A 25,296-nucleotide genomic window follows, 5' to 3' on the forward strand; every position below is an offset into this window, starting at 1 on the left:
TAAAAGCTTTTGTGTCAGGGCATTGCTGGCAAGATGGCGGTGAGCACAGGGGAGGGACTTCCCGGCTCCTAGAGCTGCTGGAGCTGCTCCAGTTCATTTACAGGGTAGAGAGGGAGGGAGGGAGAGGGAAGGGGCGGGGGGGAGAGAGAGAGAGAGAGAGAGAGAGAGAGAGAGAGAGAGAGAGAGAGATCCATCTGGAGTCAGGGCCCCTAAGAGGAATTTCCTTTTTCCCATTTTTAGGGGGTTTTGCCCCTATTTAAATGACATCCCAAGTTGTTCTTTCTCTTTTATTGATGTATGTCGGCATATTAAATACCATTCATTTTGATGTGCTCATTTGTAACTTGCTACTTCTCTTAAATAAACAACAGTATTTAACAAGACTGTAAGCAGGGTGTCAGCTAGAGCTACCGTCCTCACAAAGTTTGCTGGGAGAGGACCTACTTCCAAGGACACTCATATAGCTATTGGAAGGATGGAGTCCCTGTGGGCTGTTGGCCAGAGGCGTTCTTCAGTTCTCTGCCATGTGGGTCCTTCATGGGGAAGCTTACACATCAGCGAAAGCAAACAGGTGATAAGGAAACAACATACAGGAAGATGAAGGCCAGAGTCTTTTTGTACCTTAATCTCAGAAGTGACATCCATCAGTTTTGCCACGTTGTGTTGGTTGGAAATCAGTCACGAGGCCCAGGGCACACTTAAGGGGATCAGTCTCCACAATGGCGTAAGTATAGGAGGTGGAGGTCACTGGGAACATGTTAGAACCTACCCACCCTTCACCTTTATCAGGACATTGGTCTTAAACACCACAAGACTCTCAAGATGTCTGCTTCCCAATACAGTCCACAACCCATAACACCAAAAGACTCTCAACAAAATTCTTCTGCAAAAGATCTGATGTGTAGGTAGAAATTGCCACAATTTGGTATTTGGAGGGGCCTCGGAGGACGCCTGACGTTCGGGGGGACCTCAGAGGACGCCTGACGTTCGGGGGGACCTCGGAGGACGCCTGACGTTTGGGGGGACCTCGGCGGACGCCTGACATTTGGGGGGCCTCGAGGACGCTTCGGTGCCCCGGGGAAGCATGTGTTAGGAAACAGAACCGTCATAAGACAGAGGAAATGCTGGGCAGGCGGGTTGAGTTTAGTCTCTGCAGGCTGGAAGGCAGCGTAGCTTTGGGAAAGAGGAGCCAGGACTCTGCCGGCGAAGGGCTGACGGATATCCAGCCTGGATCCTGGCCTCCCTCACAGCAATGAAGGACAGCCAAGGGGCAGAGACAAAGGTGGAGAGGGACAGAGGGTCACGGAGGCACAGTGTGGCCGGCAGGCAGTACAGCAAAGACAGCCTCTGTCAGGGGCCAGGCTGGGGGGCTTCCTGCGAGGTGGGGAGGCAGGCGTTTCCTGGGGCTCTGGCCGCCCTCACGCCAGCATGCCCTGCCGGGGACCGGCCCGGGGCCATCTGACCCACGTGGCCCGGATGCGCACGGGGCTGTTGGCTGCGGCGTCAGCAGAGCGGTGGCAACGGGAGACAAGGTCCGATGCCGCCGGGGAGCGGGGTGACAATGGCGGCATCTGCCAGCACCAGCGGGCGGAACCATCGAGGACACAATGTCAGGCGAACACAGAGAATGCAAAAGGACATGTGATACCACGTCCGCCGCTTTTCAGAACACACGAAGCAAAAGACACAGGAAGACGCGGACATGCGAGGGTGACAAGGAGTCTAGGCCAGGAGAGCCTCGGGGCTGGGTGCCGAGGGTGGCCGTGGGTGGGGTCCCGCACTAGAATAGGAGGGAGGAGGGGCTCTGGGGGAAGGCACAGAGTGACTCTGGGTGTGCTGGTCCCAGGAGGCCCTCGGGAGACGCTGGAAGAGGTGCGGCCAGCAGAGCAGGTCCGGGGCTCGGAGCCAGGGGGGCAGCAGGGCGGGCACTTGGGAGCGGGGGGACAACCAAGATTGCAGGAGACTGCGGCACCGGCCAGGGAAGGAAGTGGACCCAGGGCTTCTGGGGACGGGGTGACGGGCCGTGTGGCTGGGAGTTTCCGAAGAAAGAAAGCGGAGGTGCCCCGGAGGTCACTCGATGTTCCCAGAGCGCTCTCGTCGGGCATGGCCCTTCCGTCCTGGACGCTCAGCCTTGGTGTCCTTCCGAGACTGGGTCAAAGGTGGAAATGCTCCTCGGGAGGTTTGTTGAACTTGGGCCTCCCCAGGACTGTGAAGGAGTGTTGTTTTCTTATGCACATACTCTGCTATTTTCCAAATTTTCTACAGTAGGCGTATTCGACTTTCAAAATTAGCAAAACGGGTACTATTTCAATGAGCAAGTGGCCCCCAAAGGTTTGTGAATGAGCAGTTTTCTCAGTAGCCCCCTCCCTGCTCCGGGGTCCTTGGAAGGGGTACCCTCTCTCAGGGGGCTCCTGCGAGGACCGTCTGCAGGGACACGTGGGCACAGTGATGAAAGGCATGTAGGTGGGTCTGTGCACGTGCACAAGTTTGAAGATGAAACTAGGTTGTTGTTTTTTATTCTAAGAATAAATATATATTCATGGTTTAAAAAGTACATACTGTTCAGAAAGATTAGAGCCAAGAGGCAGCTCCCCTCCAGAGAGGGCCACTTTCTACTTGGTGTGTGCATGTTGAGACTTTTAATTTTTCCGTGAAGCAGCACAGTTTTTCACTTTGTTGTTGTGTTAAAATACACGTAACATAAAACTTATACCATCTTAACCATCTTAAGTGTGCAGCGCAGTGGTGTCACACACACCCACACTGTTGTGAGCCGGCCCCGCCATCCGTCCCCAGAGCTCTTTTCATCTGGTAAAACTGGAACTCTGTCCCCATCGGACACCAGCTCCCCAACCCTTCCCCCGCCCCTGGCGCCCTAACAGCCACCTTCCGTCTCTTGACCCTGACCCAAGAACACGTAAGTGGAATCACACAGTCGGCGTGTCCGCCTGACCTCACTCAGCACGTCCTGGGCGTCCATCTAGGCTGCAGCAGGTGCCAAGGCCGAACGGTGCCCCGTGCTGTGGGCGGGGCACGGTCTCCTATCATTTCATCTGCCAACGGACACTTGGGTTCCTTCCGTGATTTAACTCTTGTGAATAGCGCTGCTGTGAATGTGGGGGTGCAAATATTTCTCCAAGACTTTGCTTTCTTTTGGGCAGATACACAGCAGTGGAGTTCCTAGGTCGTATGGTGGTTCTATTTTTAACTTTTTAGGAGAGTCTTTGCTCTTCTGCACAGCAGCTGTAGCGTTTTGCGTTCCCACCAAGAGGACACAACGTTCCAAGCTCTCCACATCTTTGTCAGCACTTGTTTTGTTTTGTTTTCTTGATAGTAGCCATCCTAATGAGTGTGAGGAGGTATCCGTAGCTCTGATCCGCATTTCCCTAGTGACTAGTGACTTTGAGCATCTTTCCGTGAGCTTATTGGCCATCTGTATGTCTTCTCTGGAGAGATGTCTATGCAAGTCCTTTGCCCATTTTAAAATTAATTAATTTAAATTTTTTATCAGAGAGAGAGAGAAAATCTCAAGCAGGCATCACACTCAGCAGAGCCCAATGTGGGGCTCCATCCCATGACCCTGGGATCATGACCTGAGCTGAAATCAAGAGTTGGACCATCAACCGACCGAGTCGCCCAGCCTCCCCCCTTTTGCCCATTTTTGAGTCGAGTTGTTTGTTTCTTTATTGTTGAGTTGTAGGAATTCTCTGTGTATTCTTGGTCCTAATCCCTCTTCAGATACATGACCTGCAAATACTTTCTCCCATTCTCTGCATTGCATTTTTGGTCTGTAGTCGTGCCTCTTGCACAGATATTTTAGATTTTCCTGAAGCCCAGTTCGGCCCTTTCTTGCGGCCTGTGTCCTGGGCACTGAATCCAGGACACCATTTCCACCTCCAATGTCGTGAAGCTTTTGTCCTGTGTTTTCATAGCTTTGTTGTTTTAGGTCTTACGTGCACATCCTTGGTCTACTTTGAGTTAATTTCTCCATGTGGTGTCAGGTAAGGGTCTGGCTTCATGCCCTTGTGTGGGGACAGCTGGTTTTCCTGGCATCGTTTGTTGAAAAGTCTGTCCTTTTTCCATTGACTGGTCTTGGCTCCCTTGTTAAAAATCATGTGGCCAGGGGCGCCTGGGTGGCTCAGCCGGTTAAGCATCTGACTTTGGCTCAGATCAGATCTCACCTTCGTGGGTTCCTGCCCCGCATCAGGCTCTGTGCTGACCGCTAGCTCTGAGCCTGGAGCTGCTTCCAGTTCTGTGTCTCCTTTCTCTGCCCCTTCCCCCTCTCATGCTCTGTCTTTCTGTATCAAAAATAAATAAAACATTAAAAAAAAATCATGTGGCCATATATGTGAGCGTTTCTTCCTTGACTGTCTGTTCTATTCTGTTGGTCTGTATGTCTTTAATGCGCACACTTATTTTTTGAAATAGAAATGTGCTCATAACGTACCCACTGGTGTTTAACAAGTAGGGACATGCTGTCTACACCCCTCCAAGTCAGTAAGTATAGGCAAGCCATGTTCAAATGGTGCCCCTGTCCTCTGGGTTACGTGCATCCGTCGTCTATGTAAATTTTCTCTGTTGTGGACATTTAGGACACTTCCAGTTGTTTGAGGTGTGTGATGGGCAACGTTACCATAATTATCCTTCCGTGAGTGGTCTTTGCAGTTGCTGGAGCAGAGCCTGGCACAGGGTGACTGCTGTGAAAGTATCTGCTCAGACATGATTATTCTATCATTTCCTTGGGACAAATTTCCAGGCGTCACGTTGCTGAGTTCCTGGGTGCGTGGCCCCTGGTGCTTCCCCCACTGGAGAGCAGCCGCCCCCCGGGACAGGTGCTGGGCTGGAAGAGACCCCACGAATGTGAGCCGCCTTGTCTTGGGGCGCTGTCACGGTAGCATGTGGACCTTGGTCTCCGGAGCCCCACGTCAGGTCACATTGGCTCCAGCACCTGTGGGCTCTGTGATCAGCCGCTGCCCAGCCACTTGGGGCCTCAGTTTCCTTTCCTGTGCGGTAGAGACAGTGAATTAGCCACGGGGCTTTCGTGACTGAACCGAGTTAGCGCCCATGAGGAGCTCAGGAGAGTGTCAGCACGGTGTTCTGGCCCTTTCGAAGGCACAGTGACAGCCTTAACTAGAACAGCTCGGTAATGTGTTGTGTTTGATTAGTTACCCAGGTGTAGACAAGCACAGAATAACCCACATTACCATTCCCAGCTGCAGGTGACGGGGGTGGGTATTTACTCTGTGGGTTCCCGGCGGAACCCTCTGGGTCTGGGATGGGAAGAGATGGGGTGGGAGGGTGGGGCGGGGGCAGGGCTGGCTGGGGGCGGAGGGGCCAGCAGGGCCCTTACCTCCAGGGAAGAGGAGCCTTGTCCCTCACCCCCTCCTGCTTCTGCCCTCCTGCGACTGCCCCAGTGCGCTGCCCTCTGCCTCCCTGTTTCCTTGATGGGATGCAGCTGGCTGCTCGAAGCGCCCTCCAGCTCCAGCCCCGAGGGACCTGCATTTTCCAGAGCCCCGAATGGCACTTGGCTTCTCCGGTCCGTTGTGGGATTGGGCTGGTTTCGGCAAGGAAAGCGCGTGCACTCCCCCAGCGCTGGTCTGATCTGTCAGATTCGTTTCTGCGTTTTCCTTCTCCGACTTCACTGGATACTCTCCCTTCTGGCGCCTCACCACTGAAGATAAAGCCTCCCCCTTGGGGTGGGAGTTCCTTCACATCATGGACCTTGTAGCTGCATAAACCCAGAGGGGGTTTTCGAAGGAAGAGGGGCCCGAGATGCTCCCCCGAGGCAGCTGTGGACGGGACTCAGCCCTGTGTTCCCGGGAGGAGGTGGCCAGCCCGGCTGTGGCCCGGATGGAAAGCAGCTGTCAGGCCCAGTCTGCAGGGCAGGGCTGTGCCTCTGCGGCGGGCAGGGCGGCCCACCTCCTCCCCCTCCCAGGAGCCGTCTGAGGTCTGGGGACTGAGAGCGATGCTGGGCGTTCCTCAGGAAGCCAGTCCGGGGCGGGAGCTGAGGGACCCGCGGCTGCCGGCATCTGCTTGGAGACGCGGAGACGGTCCCTCCCCCTAGATGTAGGCACGGCTGGTAAATTCCAACTGAAAAATAAAGCTGAGTCATAGAACCCTGGGCGCCGTCTGCCCGCGCCGGCCGGCAGGAGCCTCCGAGCGCGAGGATCCGGATCCGGGCAGGAGGCAGCGCAGGTGAGCCCCGGGCCAGGGTCGGAGGAGGGAGGGGGAGGGAGGGGCGTGTGCGGAACGCGGGGCGTCTGCTCCCCAGCCTCGGGGTCTTTCTGCTTGTTACACTCGCCCGTGCTTCTGGATTTAGTATGCAGACCTCCGCGGCCGGAGTTAACGGTGTGGAAGAAGATGTCCCCTCGGGTGCAGAGGCCGTGGGGTCAGGGCACCTGAGATGCCCGTCCACGTATGGTGCTGCGTCCCCCGGGCAGGCGGTGGGTCTCCTCAGGACGCGGTGGTTTTCCGGTCTCATGGTCAAGGCTGGAGCGCGTTTGCGGGGCGGCTGTGGGTGGGGGAGCTTGCTGGCCGGGACCCCCAGCGGTTGCGGGGCGTGCTCCCCGATCAGGACCGGAGGGATGGGGCGCCCTTTGGGCCTGGTCTTCCTTCGTGGCTCGCGTCCTTGTGGCCCTCCGGCCCCCTGGTTGGGCGGTGTCTTCTCTGTGAAACTGAGGACTCACGCGTGTCCACGACACCACGTCCTATGCAAGGAACTCGTGTTCTGGGGAAACAATAGCTTCTTAGCTCGTTTCCAACGCTGCTCCTCGAAAGACGCGGTTGCTACCACGCCATGCCTGTGTCTCCGGTTCGGGGAAGATGGGTGGACCGGGGCTGCATGGAGGAGGCAGCGTTGATCGGGCAGCAGATGAGCCGCTCGCTGCGGCCGAGACGGGAGGACGGGTCGCGTGGTGTGGAGCCTCCTGGCGGCTGGGACGAGCACCTCCGCCTCGGGGCCGCTGTGGGCTCAGGCGCCGGGGAGCCCGTGACCGCAAGAGACGGGTCCTCGTTCAAAACCTGGCCCGGAGTCGGACGTCTGCGCAGACTCTGCGGGGCGGAGCCTCGGCGGCGGGCGGGGCCTCACTCACCCCCCCCCCCCTCCCGGCTGCGTCTGAGGCTCTCGGGATCGGGGAGGTCCTGCCGGCGGGGTGACTCGGTCCCTCTTCAGGCCGAGGATGTGGGGCCGGGCCGGCGCATCTGTTTCAGAGTCTCGTCTCCGTGGTTCCTAGATGGTCTGCAGGCACCCTGCGGACTGGGCACAGGGCGCTCACCTGAGTCACCGACGGGTCCCTCCTGCAACATGTGCACAGCTGGGCGCCATGCCCGCGAACAAGGACCCAGGACGACTGTCCCCTGCAGTCTGGAGCACGCAGCTCTGAGGACCTGCCCGGTTTCCAGACACATGTGGGGACCCCGAAACAGCCTCTGAGGCAGAGGTCAGAGGATGGAGAAGGCCGGCACAGACCACAGAGACCCTGCTGTTCTGGAAACATGCCCCTCCACAAACTCACGGGCACCTTGTCCCGTCTGCCCCTTGGTGCTGTTGGTCTGGCACCCACGCAGGCGTCCAGCAGTATGAGGGGTGCTCAGGAGCCCCCGACGGAGCCGGCCTTTGTGCCACACAGGATGTGGCGCCGTGGTCACCCTGTGGTCACCCCGTGGTCACCCCATGGCGCACTCACGGAGGCCTGGATAGCCTCAGGTAATTATATTGGAACAGCTCCAAGTGGGCACAGCGGACAAGGTGGTCATAGGAACCTGCATCAGTGACACAGAGGGTTGGTCCCAAGAGCCACCCGACCTGGTCGAGAGGCCGGACCCAGGCCTCATGGAGGAAGGGACCCTCCTCCGCTGGGGGCTCTGTCCTGCTCCAGTGAGGGGTTTGACCCAAGATGAAGGAGGTGAATGTTCAAGACCAGAGACCCTCAGATGCACACAGTGACTCCAAAGTCAGAGCGCACCGCCGCCGCCGGAGGAGATGCCGGCCACTAGGTGAGGGGTCCTGCCCGGGCACAGGCTGGGGGATTGGGGTGCCCGCCGGGCAAACTCAGAGAAGAAAGGAGAGAAGGCTACTTCCCGGCCGGGCCCTGGGCGCAGAGCCGCGGGGCTCGGTGCACAGCCTCCCAGCCCTCGGGGTCCGTGCCACCCGGCCGCCAGCTGCGCGGCCCTCATGGATCTGTTCTGGACACGGCGGCGGCGGGGGAGGGTCGGACACTGAGGGTCTGTGTGATTCTAACGCGTCCGTAGATGTGTTTCCTCATTATGGAAACTTAAAAAAAAAATCTAGAAAAGGAAAAACAAGATAAGATACCAACAAGATAAAACGTTTCCTTTTAGAATAAACTCTTACCCGGCAATACTTTAAAGTCCGCACAAGATTATGTGCAGAAACTTCGTCCGTAAGGGTTGAGGTTTTTTCCAGGTGTTCACGATTCCAGGCAGTACTGCCCCGAACGTCTCCGGGCGCGCGGCGAGCTCTTGGGACGGACGGCTGGACAGGAAACCCCGGACTGACAGTTAGGAGCGGTCTGGGGATGTGTTAACACATATTATCACGCTCTCTTCAGAGGAACCTTGCAGGTCACCTTTCTCATCAGGGAGTCGCAAAACAGCCGCTTCTGTGGATTATTTGTGGCTTTGAAACATTTCTTTACACCCGCAAAACCACCTTGACCGTCAGGATAGTGAACTTACCACGCCCTCTCTGGGTTGCACACCCCTCCCGGACCAGCCCAGCCCCCCAGCCGGCGGCTGCTCTGCATATCGCTAGATTGCCTCTCCAGAACTGCGTGAAGGCAGTCCTGCAGTGTAGATATGTATACAAGTGCAGGGCACCGGGGCCTCAGTCAGGTAAGCCTCAGCCTCTTGATTTCGGCTCAGGTCACGATCTCAGGGTCGTGAGATCGAGCCTCAGGTCCAGCTCTCTGCTGGGTCTGGGGCCTGCTTGGGATTCTCTCTCTCCACCCCTCCACCCTCTAAAAACATATGTAAATGGCTTCTTTCACTCAATGGAATTATTTTGAGATTTATTGTTGCACGTACCACTGGTTAATCCCTTTTTTCCCTTTTTCTGAGCGTTGTGTGTCTGTGCCCCGTTTGTTTATCCACACGGCGGTGATGGGTTTGGAGGTGCCGCCAGCTTTTGCACTTATGGGTGAAGATGCTTTGAACATTCACATAAAGGCTTTGCACAGACCTGGGCTTTGACTCCCCTGGGCACAGACGCGGGATCATCTGTGCTGTGTGTGCTTTACTATTTCAGAAAGTAGCAAAGTGCTTTCCGGTGCCTGAAGCCTTGTGTGTGCACCGCAGCCGCATAGGGGAATTCCGCTCCTCCCCCTCCTCCCCCTCCCCCTGCTCTTCCCGGCCATGGGCATCCCTGCCGGCAGGGGTGCGGAGGAGGCCTGGGTTCACTCTAAGTCCCTGACGACTGGTGATACTAACCGCCACCCATGTACCGATTTGTCATCTGTACACTTGCTTCGGTGACGGGTCTTTCAAATCTTTTGCTTATGTTTAGATTGGGTTGTCTTTTTATTATGGAATTTTCAGAGTTTTAAAGATATATGTACCTATAGATTCTGGATACAAGCCCTTTATCGACGTGTGGGTCGCAACTATGTTTTCTCAATCTGTGGCTTGTCTTTTCGTTTTCTTAACAGTATCTTTCAGAGACAAGAAAGTTAAGTTTTGGGGTTGGGTTTTCTTTCTTTTTTTAATGGTTTTTATTTTATTTTGAGAGACGGGGCAGCGGCGGGGGCGGGAGGAGAGGCAGCTCCTTGCTGTTAGTACAGAGCCCAGCGCGGGGCTCAGTTCCACGAACAGTGAGATCGTGACCTGAGCTGAAATCAAGAATCAGACACTTAACCAACTGAGCCACCCAGGTGCCCCTCTTTCCTTTCTTTACGATTTATTATTTTTAAGTAATTTCTATACCCAGTTTGGGGCTCAAACTCACTACCCCGGCCAGAATCAAGAGTCACTTTCTCCCCTGGCTGAGCCAGCCAGGCATCCCCAAATTTAAAATGTTTATAAAGTCCAAATTGTCAATATTTTCTTTAAAAGTTTTTTTTTTAATCTTTATTTGCTTTTGAAAGAAAGAGAGTGTGAGCAGGGGAGGGGCAGAGCGAGAGAAGGAGACATGGAATCCGAACCGGCTCCAGGCACGGGGCCCGACGCAGGGCTCTGACTCAGAACTGTGAGATCATGACCTGAACCAAAGTCGGACACGTCACCGACTGAGCTGCCCAGGTGACCCGTCGATATTTTCTTATATGGTTTTTGCTTTTTTGGCTGAAGATTGTGAAGGTTGGATGTACCTTTTCACTTGGTAGCTTTATACCGTAACAGTCCCACAGTCCCTTTCTGTTTGCTTTCTGAGTATTAGCTGAGGTATGGGCTGAGCTGTGGGTGTTTTTGTGCTTTTTTTTGTGTGTTTGGGCATAAAGACGTGGAATGTTCCAGCATGATTTCTTCAAAAGACCATCTTTTTTCCAGGGAGTTTTCTTGGATCCTTCCTTACACCTCAGTTGACCAGGTACCACGTGGTCTGCGCTTCCCCCTGTTCCGCTGCCCAATGTTATCCTGTCTCAGTGACCATGGCTTTGTTGTGGGCAGGAAGGCCGGTAGTGGTTTCCAACTCCAAATGTGTCATTTTTCAACATTGCTTAATGTAGACCGTTTACTTTTTCCATTAGAAACAGCTTGTCAGTTTATAGAAAAAAGCCCTGTTAGGATTGTGATTATGATTGTGTTTAATCTAAATGTCAGTTTGGGGGACGTTAACATAATAACAGTGTTGAGGTTTGAGATCCATGAACACCATGTATTTCTCTGTTTATTCAGTCTTTCATTTTCTCTCACGTGTGTCTGGAGGCTGCATCGTACAAATATTGTTAAGTATTTTGTTAGGTTTATTCCTAGGTATTTCATATGATTTTGGTGCTGTTGTAAAAGATGTTGTTTTGTGATCAAATAACTTACCAGTATGAAGAAATATAACTGATAAATACAATTGAGTTTTCTCTTTGACCTTCATTCTGTTACCTTGCTCAACTCACGTGTTTCAGGCACAGTCTTTGGGATTTTCTACATCGGTGATCAGGTCGTATGTGAGCAAAACTGATTTCTTTTCTTCTGTTTGGTGTGCCTTCGGATCTTTTCCGTAGTTCGCTGTTGGATAGAAGAGGTGAGCGATGTGCAGAGGTGTTTTGCCTTGTTCTGCGTCTTAGGGGGACGTGGGGAGTCCTTCACTAGGAAGTATGGAGTCAGCGGCCGTGCTCCTTACAGACACCCTCTATCAAGGCCAGGCAACTTCTTTTATGACGATTTTGCTACGCATTTTTATGGTGAATAGATCTTTGCATTTTGCCAAAAGGCTTTTCTGCGTGTTTCAGGATGATTGCATGTATTAATATGGTGAATTGAAGAGACTCATTAAAAAAATATTAAGCCAATTTTTGCATTCCTTACACATGCCCCATTTGATCCCATTGTGTTATTGCTGAGTAGAGTGGAATTATTTTTTTTAGATATTTATTTTTGCTGAATTTGAGTAGCTCTTTTCGTTAGGTATTTTTGCATCTATCTTAATGAGGGATATTCTTTTCTTGTAATGTCTTTGTGTAGTTTGGAGATCAGAATAAGGTTGGCTCATAAGAAAAAAGTTCTAGAAGAGTTAAGTAGAATTGTCATTCCTTCCTTGAATGTTTGCTAGAATTCACCAACGTATACCTCTCTGCCTAGGATTGTCCTTGTTAGAAGAGTCTTACTACAAATTCAATTTCTTTAACGGATAAAAGGTTACTCAAGTTATGAGTGCGCTTAGTCTGTGTCTTTCAAGGAATTTATCCATTTCATTTGTAAATCTTTTAATGTCTGTAGGACACGTAGTGATGTCTCCTTGTTGATTCTTGATGTTGTAATTTATGTCTTCTTTTTTTCTTTCAGATCAGTCTTTCTAGAAGTTTATCAATATTATTAATATTTTCAAAACACTGGCTTTTAGTTTTATTGATTTCTCCTATTGTTTTTGTTTTCACATTTATGAATTTCTACCAACATCTTTATTGTTTCTATTCTGCTTACCTTACATTTACTTAATTTTTTTCTTTTTCTTAAGGAGGCAGCCCCCCTCATTTGCATCAGGAGCACTTCTTGTCCTTAGCACTCTGTGTATCACTCTGGTCGTGCCCCACAAGCTCTGGTAATTCTGCCTTTATTCCCATTCAGTTCAAAATATGTTTCTAATTTGTTTCCAGCTTCCTTCTCACCTAGGGGTTATTTAAAAGTGTGTTTAAATTCCCAAGCATTTAAATTTTTTCTTGATATCTATTACTTATTTTTAGGTCATTTTTGTTGGGAGGGGGCAGAGGACATAGTCTGGATCATTTCAACTATTTTAACTTTGATGAGATTTGTTTTATTGCACAGCATGTAGTCTGTTCAGATGGATATCTTATGTGCACCTGAAAATGCTGTGTATTCTGTTGTTGGATACTACAAATGTCAGTTGGGTCAAATTGGTTGATAGTGTTTTTGAAATCTCTTCTATCCTTAACTGATCTTTTTTGTCCTTATTTCACCTCTTACTGAGAGGTGAGTGTTGAAGTCTCCTCTTCCAGCTGTTAAAATTCCTATTTCTACTTGCACTTCTATGGGTTTTATTTGTTTGTTTAAAGTATTTTGAGATTCTCTTTGATTGCTGTGTCTTCTTGATTCACCAGTTCCTTCTTCATTATGTCATGTCCTTCTTAACCCCTGGCCACATCCCTTGCTCTGAAGTCTACATGATTTAGCATTAATATAGTCACTTCAGTTTCTTTGATTAGTGTTTGCATGATACAACTCTTTCCGTTATTTTACGTTTAACTGATCTGTGCCTTTAGATTTAAAGTGAGTTTCAGATTGTGCTCGCCTTGTTAACAAATAGCATCCCAGAAGTGTCTACCTTTACATTGTGCTTTTAGCCCACCGACTTGTAATATTTCATGATAGGGTTGGATTTGAACCTGGCTTTATGCTCTTTATTTTCCATTCGTGTCGTCTCTTCTTTGTTCCTCTTTTCTTGACTTCTGTGAGACAGTGTTTTCAGGACCCTGTTCACCTGCTGCTTATTCATTGTCCTTCTCTTGCAGTTCACTTTCTGATGCTCACTTCAGGGCGCAGCGCCATCTTTAGCTCATCAGTCCTTCCTGGTGTCGTGCCAGTTCTCATGCAATGAATGACTTTCATTTTTGTTTTCTTTCACATTTTTTGTGTTGCTTTCAGATGTTTTAATTCCATGTACGCTGCGCTCTACACTTGCACTTCTTGGTTTTGCTTTGGTTAATTTGTTGTCTTTTAAAGATGAAAAATAGCAGCGCCTGGTGGCTCAGTCGGTTGAGCCTTCAACTTCAGCTCAGGTCATGATCTCACGGTCCGTGGGTTCGAGCCCCGCGTCGGGCTCTGTGCTGACAGCTCGGAGCCCGGAGCCTGCTTCCGATTCTGTGTGTCCCTCTCGCTCTGCCCCTCCCCTGCTTGTGCTCTGTCTCTCTCAAAAATAAATAAATGTTAAAAAAAATTCAGAGGGATGAGAACTAAGGAAAGAGCCTGCTGTGCACGCCCCCTCCGCCGCCGCAAGCGGCTTCCTTTCTCCGCGAGCAGCAGCTCCGGGCGTGAGAGCGTCTCCTCTGCTCCCGCGCTTCTCGGTAGCACAGATCTCCTGCCGATAAAGCCTTTCGACTTTGGTTTTTCTGAAAAAGTCTAATTTCTCCTTCTTCTTGGTAACAGATTTAATAATACGTAAGTCACCCACTTGAAGTGTGACTTCACGGGGTGTGAGTGTATTCACAGAGCTGTGCAGCCACCGCTGCAAATTTAGACTATTTCTTTCACCCCAGATGGAAGTCCTGGCCCGCTCGCTGTCACGTCTCGCCCCCGTCCTAGGCCTGCGGCAGCCGCGCGTCCCCCTTCTCCATAGATTTGCCTTTTCTGGCCATTTCGTACAACGGACTCCCATAACGTGTGCCCTTTTCTGCCTGGCCTCTTCCACCTACCACGTGCTTTCCAGGCGCGTCTACACCAGCCCGGGGCACCGCCGCGTTCCTGCTCCCGCTGGGTGGTCGGCCATCGAATGGCTATGCCTGTTCTGTTGTTGGACATTGGTGGTGTTTCCACTTTCTGGCTGTGCGGTGACCTTCACATGGCCATTGTTTTCCTTGCGTCCGGGCACAGCCCTGGGAGGGGAATTGCTGGGCTGTGTGGTGTTACACTGTGTGAAGAAAATGTACCGTTTTACATCCCCCCCGCAACAGAACACACGGGTTCCAGTTTGTCCACAGTCCTCACTTGTTCTTTTCTGGATTTTAAAAATTATTTATTTACAGGGCGCCTGGGCGGCTCAGTTGGTTGAGCGTCCGGCTTTGGCTCAGGTCATGATCTCGCAGTTCATGGGTACGAGCCCCACGTCAGGCTCTGTACTGACAGCTCAGAGCCTGGAGCCTGCTTCCAATTCTGTGTCTCCCTCTCTCTCTGCCCCTCCCCTGCCTAAGCTGTCTCTCTCTCTCTCAAAGATAAATAAAACATTAAAGAATAAAAAATAAAAATTATTTATTTTTAAAAAATTTTATGGGGGTATGTGGGTGGCTCAGTTGGTTAGGGTCCGACTTTGGCTCAGGTCATGATCTCATGGTTCATGGGTTCGAGCCCTGCATCAGGTTCTGTGCTGACAGCTCAGAGCCTGGAGCCTGCTTCAGATTCTGTGTCTCCCTCTCTCTCTCTGCCCCTCCCCCATTTGTGCTCTGTCTCAAAAATAAACAAAAAAAATTAAAATTAAAATAGAAAAACACTTTTTATGGTGGCCGCCTTGATGGATGTCAGGTTCAACGCCTTCATCTCCACAAAGGATTTTGGCTGAGTATAGAATTTGGGTTTCATAGGTGTGTTTGCTTTGTTTTCCTGGGACCTTGAACCACAGCCCCATCATGTTCCAGCTAATCCTTGTCTTGTTCCCCTGAGTGCCGGGTGCCCTCCTCCTGTCATTCTGTTACAGGTTGTTTCTTTGGTTATGGTTTTCGTCAGTTTCACTCATCTGTCTACATTCCTTTTTCATGTTTGAGGTCTGTGAGCTCATGGAGTCTATAAGTTTTTGAGTTTTGTTAATTTTGAACAATCCTCTTGTTTTATTTCTTTTTTAATTATTTTTAATTCTTATTTGATTTTGAGAGAGAGACAGAGTGCAGGCAGGGGAGGGGCAGAGAGAGAGGGAGACACAGAATCCGAAGCAGCTCCAGGCTCCGAGCTGTCAGCACAGAGCCCGATGTGGGGCTCAAACCCACCAACCATGAGATCATGACCTGAGCTGAAGTCGGACAGTTCACCAACCGAGCCCCCAGGTGCCCCTGCTGTTTTGTTTGTTTATATATTCCTCGTCCCTGTTTTCTCTCTGTACTCTCTGCTTGATGTCACCTGACCCTGCTAGAGACTGTTTTCTCTCTTCCCGTGTTTCACATCGGACAGTTTCCGATCTTCAAGTTCACGGATCTTCTGTCGCTGGGTCCATTCCTCTGATTCTCACCCCCAGTGTCACGACCCTGGTTTCTGATGTGTGTGTTTGAGCCTGCCTTGTAGTTTCCGTTTCCCTGCTGAGTCTCCGTCTGTTCCGTGTACCTTGGGTGTGCGCGTCACTTCAGGGTCCTGTCACTTCAGGGTCTTGTCCCGTAGCGGCAGCAGCTCAGCGCCCGAGTCTGGTTCTTCCGACTGCTTGATGGTGGGTGGTTTTCCTTGGGGTTTTTGTTTTGTTTTTTGTTTCCTTTTTTCTGTCTCATAATTTTTTTTGTTGAACACCATCTGTAGAAGAACAGTGGAAGCTATTTGGGGAAAACACATCTCTCCCGTGTTGCTGGAATCAACGCTGGGAGTAGGTGAGCCGGGTGAGGGTCTAGTAGTCTGTCCTTACGGCCAGCCCCGTGCAGGGTTCGGACCTGTCCCAGCGGCTGCCCGCACCCCGTGCTCGGGGTCTCTTCCACGGTCCTGCTGCGCCTAGCCACCGCACCCCGTACCCCTGCACCCCTGCACCCCCCCGTACCACACCCCCGCACCACGCAGGGGGCTCCTCCTGTAGCCTTGTGCCTCTCCCCGCTCCCCTGCAGTTGCTTGTTCCTCAGTGTGAGGCTTGTTTTGAGGAAAGGGGGTCTTAGTTTCCTCTGGGGCAGGCGTGGGTCAGTCAAGGCATATGTTCCTGAACTTGGGCGGCGGCCTTCTGAGGGTCCCTGCCCTCCTCCCCGGCCGCCAAGCTCTGCTCTGTGTCATTGCGGGACCCTGAGCCCCAGGCCTCCATCTTCCTCCCCAGGGGCAGGTGTTTGGGGCTTTGACTCTGACCCTGGAGGCACAGATGTTTCTCTTGTGCCTGGAGCAGGAGGGGAGGAGGGATCTTACTTTGGTCCCGACCCCCAGGACCCTGCGGAGAAGAGGCTTTGCTGTGCTTCTCTGGGTGGCTTACGGCTTTTGGTCCATGTGCAGGACAGGTTCCGGGGGTGGGGGAGCCCCGCGCCTGTGCCAGGCGGCCGGCGGCCTCCTGCATGTCTGCACCGGCGGGGAGCCCCTCCAGCCTCTGCCCTGCCCTCAACCTCTCTTGTGTCTGGGCTCCAGCGATTCCTAACCGACCTGTCACATGCAGCCCTTAGAATCCTGTTAAAATTGGAATGGATTTCTTCCTACCCACTTCTTTCTCCTGCGCCCGCTCCGCTCGGAGGGGCGGGGCACCACTTGGAACCGGTGCCTCTGTTGCCTTGGGACCTCAGCTCTTCCATGGGCTCCAGGAGAGACAGGGGTTGTACATTATGGGCAAGGCATTCCCTTGCGATTTTCTACATCTTAAGCCGAGGAGGTTTCTCTGTGATTTTAAAATCGCCCGTACCCCCTCTTTGTAAATTATCTCTTTTGATAGTTGCCCGTTTATCTTGTGAGAGCTCAGTGTTTTTATTATTGAGCTTCCCCGTCTCCTAATATATTAACTTTTTAATTGGATTTACTGCAAATGCGATTTCAGCTCCTTTCTAGCTTAATTGCATGCCGTCTGTGATAAAGAAATGTAAATTTTTAACATGGTGGAATCTGTCGGCTTTTCTTTTGTGAATTCCTTTTATCTTCTCTAAGCCCAGGAAGGCCCCTCTCTCCGGAGATTTGAGAAATGCTCCTTTCCACTTTCCCTGCTTTGATTTTCCTCCTCACTCTCTCGAATCCACTTAGAGCTCCGTTAGGAGCGCGGGATTCCGTGCTTCTGTTTCTCGTTAACGGTCAGCCAGTGAGTCACCTCATGTTTTCGAGTGACCTCCTGCTCCTTTCCGCGGGACGTGCGGTTGTGGAGACCGCGGGGCCCGTTTCTGAACACAGCGATCTTTCTCAGTCACGAGGTTGGGGTCTTTCCTGCTTAGCAAAACACATGGCTTTCATCCGAGAAGTGGTTTTCTGTGACCGAGTGTGCCGTGTCCCTGCCAGGCTCTCTGGGCGCAGCGGCCTGCGGGCGTCTCAGCGTGGCACCGAGCGGCCCGCGTCCCTTCACGCCGCAGCCCGGGGGCCGCTGGGCTCTGGGACCAGCGTTGCACTGTGGTCGCCAGGTTGCCGTGCACCCTGAGCATTCAGGGTGTCGCGTGTGACCCTCCGGGCCGTGCGGTCAGGTGTGCGCCATGGCGCCCCAGTGCCACCCGGACGTGGAGTGGCCCCGAGAGGACGGCCCAGTCCCCAGGGCCCTTGTCCTGCTGCTGCGCCTCCCGTGTCCACTCACACCTGCGCCCTGGCTGGGGACGTCCTGGGAGCAGCTGAGGAAGGGGAGGCGAGGGCCTGGCTGCGGGGTCACCACCGGCGGGCTGCTGGGCGGCCCCAGCCCCACCTCGGGCACCAGTATCTGAGTTAACTTTCTGTTGCTGCCAGAGCAAAGTGCCCAGACCTAGTGGCTTCAAGCGGCAGATTTGCTACTTGTGGCCGCTCAGCCGGCTGTCTGTGGCGGGCTGAGCAGGAGCGGGGCAGGCGGCTCCCCCGCTGGAGGCCACGGCTCTGCTCACTCTGTCGTCAGTGGGGCCCAGGCTCCATTTCCTCGTGCCTGGGCCCTGCCGGCCCTGCGCCCTCTCCCGCGCCCAGGCCAGCAGGATGGCCCGCGTCCTTCTCAGGGAGAAAGGGTCCCCTGTGCCTGGGTGGGACCCCAGGCCCCAGCCCGGGTGTTGACGTCCCCCTTGCCACATAAAGAAACATGTTCCAGGATTAGGATGCGGCCGACATCCGGGGACCAGCCGAGAGCTCCTGGGGGTCCCCACCCTGACCACGGACCTCTTCCCTCAGTTACTACATTTCTCCTGCTGGGATGGAATAGTCTGGAATACTCGTGTTCCGGAGAAGTCTTGTATTCCACAAAACATTCTAAAACGGATTGTGTCCACGGATAAAGTGGCAGGGAGCTGAAAATTCCAGATTTATGGTAACAATGTACGTTTTCCACAGAAGCCCCCGACAAAGGAACTTCATCACTGCAGGTGTGGTTTTGATGGACAAATACACAACACACACTGGCTAACCCAGACCGACAAGATCGGCGTTAAATGTAAGCATGTCAACAGTAGGCGTGTCCGGGACCTTCCAGGTAAATGCAGGCCCGGCAGAAGCGCTGGCTGAGCTCTGGCCGCACCTGCGGCAGCTCGGGTCCCTTTGCTATGCGCCCCCTGCCCGCGTTGGGAGCTCGTGAAGGGGCCGGCGCACGCACCCCCAGCGAGCAGCTGCCCCCCAGGGGCGAGGTCAGGACGTGGGTGTTTCTGGGTCTTGTCCTGAGCACCTTCCTTTTTCCCAAAAGAGCTATTTGGGGAGTAAGACCCCTGCCGATCGTGGGCAGGGCTGCGCTGTGTGCCCGTGTGGACGTGGCTGCCTCCGGGTCCGTCAGGGTCACCTCGTCGTCCCCCGCTGCATGGCCCCTGGCCCTCCTCGCTCCTGGGCTTCAGTCAGACCCCCCTGCCCCACCAACACACACAATCCCAGGCGGCCTGCTCTTCGGCAGCTCTGCCCTCTCTGCTGGACAGCAGCGCTCCTCCGGCCATCCCCGCGTTTCCCCCTAAATCATGTGTGCAGAACCCCGTGCTCCCCGAACAGGGTGCTTCCTGACTCCCCCTCCCGGCTGGGACGGGGTCACCGCACTGACCTCATCCTGCGGCCTCCCCGTGAGCGACAGGGCCCGGCCGCCCTCGAGGCTGGCCCTGCATGCAGCGCCGTCCTGGTCACACAGCCAGGGCACGTGGACCGTCGTCTGTCCTGGCCTCTGTCCCCGGCTGTCCCTAACGCCCTTGGAAGGCCCTGGCCCCTGATAAGCCGCACGGCTCACGTCACCGTAGCTGTCGCTCACACAGTTTAGGACTGGTCGTGGGGACCGGCGAGGCCTTCTGTTGGGATATGTGGTCCTGGAGAGCTGAGGCATCTGGTGGACCCCGTGACCTGGTCCTGACGCCCGGGGACCCGGGGAGGCGGGCAGAGCTGGCCTCCCCGGGGTCCTGTGCGTGGGGCCAGGCCCGATGGGTGCCGGAAGCAACAAGACACAAAACCCTCTGAACTGGCGACGCCCTCCTCCAGACGGCGACGAGCCTCGGGGGCCCGGGAAAACGCGCTGGAGTTCAGGCTGGGTCCTCCGGGAGGGAGAGTGGAGACCGCTGCTCGCGTCCGTCCGTCCTTCAGTCCAGCTACCTGTCCGTCACCCGGCAGATGGCCTGTTTCCGTCGGCTGCTTTCCGGTCCTCTTGGCCAGGACTGTGAGAAGCAGCGGCCTGGACCTCCCTGGTTTCTGGGCCGGGCTCTCTGGCTCGCTGACTGCCCTGATTCAGGCCGCTTTGCTCTTGGCCTCCAGCTCGGGCTCAGGGGCTGGGTCTCATCCGCAGCCGCGGCCTCCTCGGGGTCCTGGGCTGAGCGGCGACCCGAGACCACGGCCGCCGTCCCCCGCTGGGCTCAGGCGTTGACACGCATGTGGAAGCGCACCCCGGACGCTAGGCTTTGAGCCCCGCGCTGCAGCTCAGGGGCTGCCTGCCTCGGGAGCCACAGAAGGTCTGTGGGGACAGAGACAGAAAAGCTTTAAACTCTTTCTGTGTCTGGGGCAATGAGTGCAAGAAGCCAGTGTGGTGGGACCGGATGCCACCTGCCGAGGGGAGGTGGTCGCCTGGCCCAGGTGTCTGGGGAGAGCCAGGCCCAGAGAGCAGATGCAGGGTTCCAGCCTCGTCCGTGTCACTGGCTGACCCTCCAGGACCACCAGGTCCTGCTGGGGGGAGACATCGCTTGTCAAGGACCTCCTCCTTCAGGGAGGCGGTGCTGCCGTGGACTCCCGGGCCCTGGAGGGACTGTGCGAGGGCCGGCCTGGGAGCCTGCCCTCCCTCCTTATGCACAGACCTGCCCGCCTTGGGGAAGCGCGGCCTGGGCTTTTTGGAAGCCGTGGCACCCTTTCTGGGACCACGCAGGATTGGCTCCCAGACGGCGTGAAAACACGGCGGCCAGAATGTTCCCGCCCCAGGCCCTGCCGCTTTGCCCTCAGGGACCAGGGCCGAGAGTGGGTTCTCCTTTCTGGCCCTGAACTCCTGCATTCCCGGCCTTTTACACAGAACCCTGCCATGTATGACACTCATCCCAAAGGCCAGTCACCCGCGTTTTGCCATGGTGGAGGCACGTGGGTGACGTCCGTGCCCCCTGGGGGTGAGTGGGTGTGTGTCCCCGACACCGGAGAAGCTTTCTTAATGGTTGAGTCCCTCCCACCCCCACCACCCCCAACATGGACGTCACCCCCAGGCAGACCCTCTGGGCACCATGAACGGGGGGAGGGAAGCCCTGACCCCCACCCCGTCCGGGCGGTTCAGACGTGTCTGTCAAATACAGTTTTACTGACTCTATTTGACGGTGTATCAGAAGGCGTGATGTATCGGAGCTGCTTGAACCGGTTTTACAGCCATAGTAATGCCAGCGATAACTCAGTCTAGAAGGCGTTTCAGTAACTCCAGCGCCAAGGTCGCAGTAAACGTTTCCGTTTCCATTTGTACGTGTTCTGTGGTAAAGACGCGAGAGAGTGAGTCATTAAAGGCAAAGGAGCTTGGCACGGTGGCCGTGCGTGGGCCCTCACCCTGTGGGGCCGGTGGAGAGTGAGAGGGAGGGGGACAACTTGAAGCCTCTCCAAAAGAGCAGGTCTTGATGTATTTCAAAAACAGGCGACAGTGGGGATCGGTCGCTTTATTTTCGCTCATTTTTGCCGCCGTGCTTCGGGCTCCCTGAGCTTCACCGTGTCTGTGCCGCCGACGTCAGCCAGCAGGTCCGGGGCTCGGCCTGGCGCTGCGGTGGGGTCAGGTCCTCGCTGGCGGCTGACGCCCTGGCCCGAGAGGCCGCCGCCCACCTCACGTCTGCATTTGTTTGTAGCGCTTGGTTCTCCCCCTTGTTGTAAGTCCTGCGTCTCTGCTGCTTTGCAGGAATTCTTTCCCTGGGTTTTGCTGGGAAAAAACTGATAGCCTGGTGACTTCGATTGGAGGCCAGATAGTGAATTTTGTATTGTTGGGGCTGAATTTTTTTATATTCCCTTAAATATTTTTGAGCTTGGTCCTGGGGCACAGGTGAGCTGTCTGGAAAGAGGTGGCCCTGCTGGGGGCTGCCCCCGGGCCTCCTTAGGCAGAAGCCGAGAGCTCTGAGCACGGCCTGGCCTGGCCTGCGCCCGAGTCCGCTCCCTGGTGCCCCAGGACCCCAAGCGTGGGCTTTGCGCAGCGAGGGGGTCCGTGTTGAGCCCTGTCTCATGGGGAGAGCAGGCCTGGAGCCCCATCAGGACCCAGCACTGCATCCTTGGGGGACCTGCCCCCCAGGACCCTGGTCTCCTGACCCAGGGAAATGCCGGTCGGGCCGGTGATCACAGATGTTTTCCTGTGCTGGTCCAGCAGATGCAACGCTGTGTATTTGCTCAGTATTTTAATTCTGTTTTTTTAAAAACACTTCCACTTGCATTTACATGCTCAGTGGTCCCTTTGTAAAGTCATAATCGCTGCCACTTTTCTTACCTCTAAAGGGACTTGTTGGTGTTAATGTGGCCCCGGCCTTCCTCCCTGGACCGAGTCAGGCAACCCAAAACTGAAGTGGCGCACAAAACGTGCCCTGCGTGGACACGCCCGGCCAGGCCAGGACCGGTTCCTCAGGCAGGTGGCCGGCCCCACAGTCATTTACTGTGACACCTGTCCTCTATCCTGGGAGTGAGCTGGAGAATTTCAAATCACACTTGTGACTTAAATGCTAACGACTTATATTGTTGTTACGAGGATAATCATCATCATTACATGAAGGTGAGTACAGGTGTAAGATTTTCCTTGGAAGGAGAAACCTTCCACCTCTAGGAAGGCAGGGTAAACCGCTTTTTCCTAGCCCTCCCATCAGTACCTTGAAACACTCTGAATATTGATCTAGAACAAACATAAGAAGAAGGTGAAGAAGGCAGGCCCACGAGGGACCTGGGGACCCAGGAAGACGGTGGTGAGGTCCCCGGGTCTTGTCAGCCCCCCTCCATCCCGGCGCTGGAGCGGAAGAAGCCGGCAGCTCAGAACAGCCACCGCATGGGCAGAGGGGGCTGGAGAACCCGCCCGCTTAGCCCACGGGCCAGGAGCAGACCGCAGACGTCAGTCACTGACGATCAGGAAAAGCACAGGAAACCCACGGGGAGGTCGCGCCTGGCAAAACGCTGAAATGAAAAATAGTGGACAAAATGCCTGCAAGAAGCAGGGGAGCTGCGTCCTGCACGTGCTGGTGGCGGGGGGGGGGGGGCGACCGCGCGGCCCTGGATCGCCGCGGGTGGGTACAGCAGCGGTGTGCAGAGCAGAGGCCCGCAGTCCTGCCGTGGGTGGCGGGTCTACCCCAGGAGCACCGCCAAACTAGAGCAGGGGAGGGCGGGGCCAAGGAGGCAGAGGTGGGCGGGGCCCACTGGGTGTCCTGTGCAAGGGAAGCTCCCACACGGTGACCTCACCTGGTGCACTTGGACTCTTGACCTTCGCCTCTGGCTTCTAGAAAATGCCTTTCTGGTGGAGCAGAAGCCCCAGCCTCTGTGCCCCTACAGCCCTGTCTTGTGGCAACTGCATGGTCACCTGGGGGAGAGACCCTGGCGTGCCTGCGTGTCCTCCATCCCCGGGCGGTGCTGACAGTGGGTGGGCTTCTTCCCCGCCGCATTCAGACCCCACAGGCTGCTCCCCACCTCCTGAGGCCTGCCCCCACTCCCCCTCCAGATGCTCCCTGCCCACCCCACAGTCTGCAGGTGTGGACGTTCTTGCGTCAGCATCCCCTCCCAGCCATGCCTGGGGCCAGTCGACCGCCCTCCCTGGGTGTCTGCTTTCCAGGACAGTGAATTTTATGGGAGAGGGCCCACCCCTTTGCCAGGCTCCGCCTGAGGATCCTGCCTGGAGAGGGGGCCCCCACCGACAGCCCACATGTGCCCGACGGCGTGGCCTGGGCCTTTGGCCACTCTCCTCCCTGCACCGCCCACCACGGGCATTTGTCCAGCTGTCCTGAGGGTCCCTGTGGGTCTGACAGGTGTCTCTGACCCCTCCCCCGCAGCCTGCCTCGGATTTCCATGGAAATCATAAGGATTAGAAACATCGATTCACCCTCTCTTCTCCGTAGATAAAGTCTTTAACCCGGGAAGGAGCCGGGCCAGATACTCCCAGCTTTACACGGTCGAAGCCCCATTGCTCCCCAGGACACTTGCAGGTTACACAGGACCTTGCCCTGAGCTGTTTGGAGGCAGGCTGTTTTTACTGCCCTCAGGGACCCTCTCCCCACACAGTGCAGTGGGGGCAGGAGCCTGGGCTCCTCGGGGGAGAAACCCAGGGGCCAGCAGGGACCCGCTGGGGACGGTTCAGACAGTGCTGACCGTGGGCTGTGGAGACGACCTGGTGGGTGGGGGGCTGCCCTGACCCGACCCTCCACCCCGAGTCCCTGCTTGCAGAGGCCAGTGATTCTCCCAGGCAGGGGTGAGGGCTCTGGCCAGAGCGTCCAGCAGAGCCCGGGGGCCCCCAAGTCCTCCACCACCTCCAGCCACCTCTTCTGTGTGCCAGGGTGGCAGGAGAGATGTGGGACCTGTGACCCGGACATGATCATTACAGCCGGGGCTTTACCGGGCGTGGGTTCGGATGGCGAAGCCACGGGGTGCACAGAAGCACGTAAGACAGAACAGGAGCCCCGGGCACCCTCGGTGCCGCCTCTACATCCTCTGCAGGCGCCTGTCCCCCAGCACAGGCGGCAGGTGTTTCGGGGGCCCGAAGCTTCCTTCCACCAAGTCCTCACCGCCTGCAGGCTTCAAGCTGACATTACCGGCACAAGTAGGATATGAGGTCCCATCAGGTGCTCCTGGAGGAGGGTGCAGCCCGGGCTGGAAGGAGGAGCCCGCCCAGAATCCCTGCCTGGGGTGCGGGCGAGCAGGGCCTCCCAGGTGCCCTTGAAGGACCCGAGGGGATTTCTTCTGTTCCCACTCGTTTCTGCAGATAATAAAGTCAACACGCTTACCACATCTGTCCCCAGGTTGGTGTTGGAGAAGGATACTCACTCTGCCTCTGGGGGGATGTCAGGGCGGCATCGAAGCGGCAGGGCAGGGCGGCCAGGACCAGAGGAGCAGCTCAGCTCCCGGGACTGGGGGCAGCAGGCAAGAGCACTGAGCCCAGGCCAGAGCAGACAGGCCTGTGTTGAGCTGTGTGGGCGCGTTGTCCACGCACAGCGAACGGCACGGTGGGCAGTGGGAGAGGCCAGGCGGAGGGCACGGGGCTGGGGGGGGGCCCTGTGCCGCCGCAGGGCTGTTGGGCCGGCGTCCTGCTGGAACCCGGGCGGTGGGTGTCTCCTTTAGCCACCGGGTAATGCTGGCTCTCTATCCAGGAAAGGCCTGCACAGTGTCATTTTAAAATACATAAAAAAATAATGAACCCATTTACAGAAAACATTGAGTAAAGAATAGTTGGGGTGGAATGCAGACTTGGCAAATTGTCCAGGATATTGGGGGTTCACTGGAACCTGGGGCGGGCAGCGGGGAGACATGGAAGGTCTCCTGCCAGGCGAGACAGAAGGCCAGGGCTGTCACGCGAGACTCGGGTCCTTCTTGGGGACATCGAGGGCACAAAAGACCCAACCAGGCCAGAGAACAGGAAGAGGGAGGGTTTTATGGCAACAAGTAACGGGAACACGGGGACCCTTCCCAAAGCAGCGTCTCCCTGAACAGCAGAACTGGGGAGGGGCCAACCCAAGGGGGTGATATTCGCCGAGGGGCCTGCGTCGAGGGGCCTGCGTCGAGGGGCTC

The 25,296-nt window shown here is 55.2% G+C and overlaps 1 protein-coding gene across 1 annotated transcript in view; it reads left to right on the plus strand.

Annotated features, from left to right (window-relative positions):
• Positions 1–18,115: 18,115 nt before the first annotated feature.
• The window catches only part of JAKMIP3 (Janus kinase and microtubule interacting protein 3), a 68,710-nt gene continuing 61,529 nt past the window's right edge, over positions 18,116–25,296 (plus strand). The window contains exon 1 of the mRNA XM_029920662.1: positions 18,116–18,616. The gene's annotated coding sequence lies outside the window, so the exon portion shown is untranslated. The remainder of the gene's footprint in view (positions 18,617–25,296) is intronic.

The sequence above is a fragment of the Suricata suricatta genome, chromosome 2 (genome assembly GCF_006229205.1).
Source record: "Suricata suricatta isolate VVHF042 chromosome 2, meerkat_22Aug2017_6uvM2_HiC, whole genome shotgun sequence".
NCBI lineage: Eukaryota > Metazoa > Chordata > Mammalia > Carnivora > Herpestidae > Suricata > Suricata suricatta.